The following is a 6,000-nucleotide window of genomic DNA, read 5'->3' on the forward strand; positions in this document are numbered from 1 at the left end:
CAAAAAATTCCAGAAGATTTGTCGAGCATGATTTCCCTTTCACAAATCCATGCTGACTTGGACCGATCCTGTCACTGCTTTCCAATGCGCTGCTATCTCATCCTTAATAATTGATTCCAACATTTTCCCCACTACTGATGTCAGGCTAACTGGCCTATAATCTCCCGTTTTCTCTCTCCTTTTTTAAAAAATGGTGTTACATTAGCTACCCTCCAGTCCATAGGAACTGTTCCAGAGTCGATAGACTGTTGGAAAATGATCACCAATGCATCCACTATTTCTAGGGCCACCTCCTTAATTACTCTGGGATGCAGACAATCAGGCCCCGGGGATTTGTCGGCCTTCAATCCCATCAATTTCCCCAACACAATTTCCTGCCTAATAAAGATATCCTTCACTTCCTCCTTCTCACTAGACCCTCGGGCCCCTAGTACATCCGGAAGGTTATTTGTGTCTTCCTTCGTGAAGACAGAACCAAAGTATTTTATTCAATTGGTCTGCCATTTCTTTGTACCCCATTATTAATTCACCTGAGTCCGACTGCAAGGGACCTACGTTTGTCTTCACTAATCTTTTTCTCTTCACATATCTATAGAAGCTTTTCACATCCTTGGGGCTTCTCCCGCTCCGCCGCTGTAACTTCGGCAGAAACTCTGAGGAAATTCCTGGTTATATTATATATGATTGAGGCATATAATAATCACTTTGGCCACAAGGTGGCCGTGATGGTTTATTAACTCAAGGTTACGAAAGCATCAGGCAAAGCTGCTTTTAATTTGCTCCTTTTTTTTATTGTGTTGATTCCTCTTTCAGAATTTACCTCAGGGATGTACTGTAGATGAATACGTGGCTTGAGGAGTGGTGCAGGAGGAAGGTATTCAAATTCCTGGGACATTGGAATCGGTTCTGGGGGAGGTGGGACCAGTACAAACCGGACGGTCTGCATCTGGGCAGGATCGGAACCAATGTCCTAGAGGGAGTGTTTGCTATTGCTGTTGGGGAGGGGTTAAATATGGCAAGGGAATGGGAACCTATGCAGGGAGACAGAGGGAAGTAAAATGGGGGCAGAAGCAAAAGACAGAAAGAAAAAAAGTAAAAGTGGAGGGCAGAGAAACCCAAGGCAAAAATCAAAACGGGCCACATTACAGCAAAAATCTGAAGGGAAAAAGTGCGTTAAAAAGACAAGCCGGAAGCCTTTGTGCCTCAATGCGAGGAATATTCGTAATAAGGTGGACTAATTAATTGCGCAGGCAGCTGTTAACGAATATGATATAATTGGGATATCGGAGACATGGCTCCAGGGTGACCAAAGCTGAGAACTCAACATCCAGGGGTATTCAATATTCAGGAAGGATAGACAGAAAGGAAAAGGAGGTGGGGTAATGTTGCTGGTTAGAGAAGAAATTAATGCAATAGTAAGGAAGGACATTAGCTTGGATGATGTGGAATCTGTATGGGTGGAGCTGCAGAATACCAAAGGGCAGAAAACGCTAGTGGGAGTTGTGTACAGACCACCAAATAATAGTAGAGAGGTTGGGGACAGCATCAAACAAGAAATTAGGGATGCATGCAATAAAGGTACAGCAGTTATCATGGGCGACTTTAATCTACATTTAGATTGGGCTAACCAAACTGGTAGCAGTACAATGGAGGAGGATTTCCTGGAGTGTATTAGGGATGGTTTTCTGGACCAATATGTCAAGGAATCAATTAGAGGGCTGGCCATCCTAGACTGGTTGATGTGTAATGAGAAAGGACTAATTAGCAATCTTGTTGTGCGAGGCTCCTTGGGGAAGAGTGACCATAATATGGTAGAATTCTTTATTAAGATGGAGAGTGACACAGTTAATTCAGAGACTGTATTCACTGGAGTTTAGAAGAATGAGAGGGGATCTCATAGAAACATATAAGATTCTGACGGGACTGGACAGATTAGATGCAGGAAGAATGTTCCCGATGTTGGCAGAGTCCAGAACCAGGGGTCACAGTCTAAGGATAAGGGTTAAGCCATTTAGGACTGAAATGAGGAGAAACTTCTTCACTCAGAGAATTGTTAACCTGTGGAATTCTCTACCGCAGAAAGTTGTTGAGGCCAGTTCATTAGATATATTCAAAAGGGAGTTAGATATGGCCCTTATGGCTAAAGGGATCAAGGGGTATGGAGAGAAAGCAGGAAAGGGGTACTGAGGTTGAATGATCAGCCATGAGCTTAGTGAATGGTGGTGCAGGCTCGAAGGGCCGAACGGCCTACTCCTGCACCTATTTTCTAAGTTTCTATGTAGTCCAGTTTCAGAAAAGCTGAGGTTGTGAACTGGGATATAGGGCTGAAAGCAGTTGCAGACATAGGGTGGAGAAGGAGGTGACATGCAAGTAGACTATTGAGGAGAGATTATGGATGAGCATGAGTGAATGACTATATCGAGCGCCACAGAAAAATCGTGAGCAAAGAGTCCTGTAATTTCTTGAGTTCCCACTCTGGTGGCTGACTGAGGACTTGCTGCAGACTGGCTAAGCAAATCAACGGCAATTGAAAAATGCAGTTATGGGACATGTTTCTTTCAATTTTTTTTCTTCAAAACCGGTTATGTACTGCACTTGTAAACTTTTGAAAGAACATGCACACATAGCACTTAGAACTTAATGGGCATGTGCATGGTTTGTGCCTGTGGTTGGAGTGTACATGTGGGCAAGTTGAGTGGTGGCCCTACCATAATTTTACCAGTGGTTACACCTATGCTGACAATAAGGGACAAGTGATCAAAATCTGGGATGTCTGTATTGTCACTGATGTGTTTGTATTTATCTTTAATTTACCCTAAATTCTCTTTTTAAAACACACACACACAAGCTAAAACACAGAGTGAAATAAACACATTTTTTTATCGTGTAGTAGATGTGATTTTTAGTGTGAAATCCATGAGAAGTAACGTGCACTTCCTCTATAAATATCACAGAAAAAGTTCATGTTCCAATCACAAGATGTCACTGTAGGGAAAAAAATTAGTTCTGCTTTCCAGATGTTGCTTTTGCAAAATAGATGGTGTGGTTGCACCCTCAGTCCCACTGACTCTTCCTCTCACACAGTTAATAAAAACAATTGTATCACTTTAGTACATGTGCAAGCTTGCAAATCGCTGCCTACATTGACTTGCTCAACAGCAGTTTTGCTTATTTTCTCAGCACCCTCATTTCCACCAGATCTTTCAATTTCCTACCCCACATGTTTGCTAAGCGCAAGACCCACTTTCACGGTCTCAAGTAATATCTCCTCTCCTCTGTAGCCAAATACTTACTAACCATGATTGTGTGGAGGGTAAATACCGACATGGACTAGTAGGGTCGAATGGCCTGTTTCTTTGTTGCATCTTCTATGTGTAAAGTCATCCTGTTCAACCCCTGCTTTGCGTTTTTGCCCTGATTCCATCTCATTTCCGAGCTGTTTGCTCAAGCTGAACCTAACAATGTGTAACCTTGGTTTTCTGTTTAACCCTGAGCTGAGCTTCAAACACTACATCTAGTCTATCATCAAGACCACCTATTTCCAGCCATGTAACATAGACCCCCCCTTCGGATCCTACCTCACCCTCAACTATCTCTGCAACCTCCTCGAACTGTGCCTCTCAGTTTGTGCCCTCCAATCTTCCCTCTCCACTGTCTACTATGAGTTCCTCCTCCCTCCACTCCACTATTGTTGGTACAGCCTCCAGCATTCTCACTCTTGCACTGTGTGGTTCCCTTCCTAAACTCTTTCTTTGTCAAATCTCTCCATTTTCAAAAGCATCTTCAAAATCTACCTCTATGACTCTTTGGTTACCTCCCCAAACCTCCTCTTACACTCTTTTCAGGTGTTAGACTTCACCCAACTTGGAAAAGGACCTTGAGGTAGAGTTTCCTCATTTTTTGCATGCATAACGTCTACTTAACGTCCATTTAACCGCTGAAACGACGTATAACGCCCATATATCGCCCATTTAGCCACAAAATGGAAACTGATGGGCATTTTTCGGAAACTTATTGCCATGTTACTTTCCCCATGTTCGTAAAGCCGAAAAAAAATAATACCCACTTTTATGGGTGGAATCATCAGAATGGGCAAAATCAACGCCCATAATATCGCCCAGCGTTACTTTCCACACGGAATTAACGCCGAGATTCAATAATACTGCCCGCCCATTTTTTTTGTGGTAAAGAGCATATTTACCGAAACTAGCGGCCATGAGATCGCCCAGCGTCACTTTCACCACCTTGCACACATATCGCCCACAATATCACTCACCCAAAAATCCACCTGGAAAAAGTGGAACTAACCGAAACTAATCACAGTGTTATGGACGCCATGTCGCATCCTTTAAAAGGCTGCTGTGCTTCAACCTCTCGGGAGTTCGGTTGTACTCTGGAAGTCGTTGGTGTTGATGTGAACATCTGTACCTACATCTTGACCATACTGTGACCGATTGGAATTTAATAGGTGTCTTCGTCGGGACATTCATTGTTTGTGACCAATCGGTGGAAAACAGAGAGCTATTGCAATGGGGCCTGTCCTTTCTCACCCTCACTTGATGACCAATTACATGCTGCAGACTCAAATGGCCGAAGGTATGCACCACAGCATTATGTGCCCAATGTAAGACGTGTCAGACTGATGAGGAGGACCAGACATTACAACCCCCGCAAGTACAGGGAGAAGCAGTCTCACCTCAACTTGCCCGGCACCATCTGCCTTCAGAGACTGCGCTTCCACAAAGAGGTTATCACTGAGGTATGCCAGCTCATAAGGGGAGATCTGTAGCCTACCAGCACCATCAGTACTGCATTGTCCGTCGAGGTCAAAGTCACCGCGACACTGTCATTTTATGCATTGGGTTCTTTTCAGGCCTCAGCTGGTGACATTTGCGGTCTGTCTCAGCATGCCACACATTGCTGCATTAGACAGGTCACAGAAGCCCTGTACGGATGCAGGAGGGACTTGATCAGCTTCCCTATGACTAGGGAGGCACAGAGTGAGAAGGCTCTCGGATTCTCCAGAATTGCAAACTTCCCCAAGGTGCAGGGAGCAATAGACTATATGCACATCGCGATGCGGGCACCTTTTCAGGATGCAGAGGTTTTCAGGAATTGCAAGGGATTCCACTCCCTGAATATCCAACTCGTTATCGACCACAAGTAAATTATAATGGCAGTGAATGCTAAATTTCTGGGCAGCATCCATGATGCTCACATCCTGCGTAAGAGCACTGTATCTGACTTGTTTAACAATCAACCACAAGGTAAATGCTGGATGCTTGGTGAGAAAGGATATGGCCTCGCCATCTGGCTGATGACCCCCCTGCGTGACAACCACACCGAAGCCGAGAGGCGAAACAACGAGAGCCACAGAGCCACTCGCAATATCATGGAGAAAACCATTGGAGTGCTTAAGAAGCACTTTAGATGCCTGGACCACTCAGGAGGTGAGCTCCAATACCACCCTGAGCAGGTAGCTCAATTCGTGGTGGTGTGCTCCATGGTGCACAACTTGGCTATCTGGAGGGGACAAGAATTGCCAGAAGGGTCTGACAATTCACCTCACCAGACAGAGGAGGAGGTGGACGCTGATATCGGCCCACACAATCAAGCTGATACTGAAGCCATGCCCCCACCTCCCTGTAGACCGCATGAAAGGGCCCGTGGTGGCATGATAGCTGCAAGAGCCTTATGTCAGGAGCTCATCAATGAGTGCTTTGCCTGAAAAAATGTAGGTGGTATTTACAAGGCTGGCACACTGCTGGGTGTGCAGATCGTACATCAATGGCGACATCACCTTGGTGACAGTTAAAGATTAAGTTGATTGAAGTTAAGTGTAATTATACATTTTGATGCTGAGGAATCACCAGCGTGTAACGGTGCAGCTATCTGAGCCAATGCGCAACAAGATTTTGTTAAATAAAAAACATTTAAACCAAACAGTTGTCTGAAATCATCAGTATTTCTGTAAAAACCAACCCTTCCCCCCACCCACCC

This window comes from Pristiophorus japonicus, chromosome 11 (genome assembly GCF_044704955.1).
Source record: "Pristiophorus japonicus isolate sPriJap1 chromosome 11, sPriJap1.hap1, whole genome shotgun sequence".
Lineage (NCBI taxonomy): Eukaryota > Metazoa > Chordata > Chondrichthyes > Pristiophoridae > Pristiophorus > Pristiophorus japonicus.